The sequence below is a fragment of the Belonocnema kinseyi genome, chromosome 1 (genome assembly GCF_010883055.1).
Source record: "Belonocnema kinseyi isolate 2016_QV_RU_SX_M_011 chromosome 1, B_treatae_v1, whole genome shotgun sequence".
Taxonomy (NCBI): Eukaryota; Metazoa; Arthropoda; class Insecta; order Hymenoptera; family Cynipidae; genus Belonocnema; species Belonocnema kinseyi.
In genome coordinates this window covers 7,849,063-7,850,374 of record NC_046657.1, presented here as the reverse complement: position 1 = coordinate 7,850,374, position 1,312 = coordinate 7,849,063, and the positions used below count along the sequence as shown (strand labels likewise).

Genomic DNA, 1,312 nt, shown 5'->3' with positions numbered 1-1,312 from the left:
TCTTGGATCATGCTGATGTGTTATCCTTCCGAGATAGACAATATATCCCTCTATGACGCTGAGAAGAATACGACGCGACAACCCGTTACCATGGCAACAAAGAGTCATGTCGTGGTCTTCTTCCACATAGGTAGCGCAAGCGCAATACCTCTGCATGCCAAAGTCATTGAACCCGCCGACGACCAGATGAACCATCGCTGATGGTCGACTTTTGCACGTCATTCATGTTTATTAAAGTTGAACGTCGCCTGATTACCATGCAGTTGATGCAGTTTGCAGTCAGGATCTGTTTATTCGCGTTAAGTTGCATTAAGAAAGCGTGGTGCTAATTAATTATCAGTTCAGAAACATTTTATTAGTGTTCCTCGTATTCCTAGTGGCGTTTCCTGGTCGAATACGGCTAGGAAATCGTGAAAAAATTCTGTCGGCTAATAGAAGGAGCATATTCTGTGAGTGCCTGTTTGACATTAGTCATAATTGTGACAATCCAGATATTCAAGACTGATATTTTTGAGGTTGATGCAAGTTCAAAGTAAATTATGATTGTTTCAGTAATCACTGGTGATTTTAGCATTAATAAATTTACCTTAAACTTTAATTGCACTTATCAATTTAAATTAAGCCTTATCTTTCAGTTCTTGTGTACGTGAGATTCGTGCGAGGATATATGGCAGGGCCAGGGTCATCTTACATAAAGCTCTTGGAGAGCTGGAAGTGTGGTGGAAATATTATCCAAGTATTTAAAGGTAATTAATTATCCAGGGCGGGTTCGGAAAATTGTTTGGACAAGTGATTGTGATTTTTCTGAAACTAATGCATGAAGAATGCAGATATCTTTATCATGCGCAGCAGTGATTTCGGTGTATTTTTAGATTGTGAAACGGCGTTACTTAACCTAAAAAGACAGGGAAATGATTACTGCGCATGCTATAGATATCCACAATCTGACCACTGGTTCTCAATGATTAAAAAAATTGTCCAAATTGAATATAATAAGACGATAAATTCTACTTTATTTATATTTTTCAATTATAGTGATTTGATGAAAATTCGCCTTTTTTGGTCCAAGTGAACTGTTTTTATTTGAAATTAGAATCTTTTCTAGTTGAAATATCAACTTGTGTTTTTTTTTAAACTTACATTTTAAGTTATGAATTGAACTCCTGGGTTGAAAGCTGAACTACTTTCTTACAAATTTTTTTTTTTGTTTAACATTCATAATTTTAGTAGAAAATTCATCAGTTTGTTTGAAAATTGAACTTCTTTGATGAAACTTCGGGTTGAAAATTCAAACTTTTTTTCATATAAAATT

The 1,312-nt window shown here is 35.1% G+C and overlaps 1 long non-coding RNA gene across 1 annotated transcript in view; it reads left to right on the top strand.

Moving 5' to 3' along the window:
- Nucleotides 1-200: 200 nt before the first annotated feature.
- LOC117175299 overlaps nucleotides 201-1,312 on the top strand; it is a 1,840-nt gene continuing 728 nt past the window's right edge. The window contains exons 1-2 of the long non-coding RNA XR_004467461.1: nucleotides 201-449; nucleotides 636-746. This is a non-coding gene — a long non-coding RNA (uncharacterized LOC117175299). The remainder of the gene's footprint in view (nucleotides 450-635; nucleotides 747-1,312) is intronic.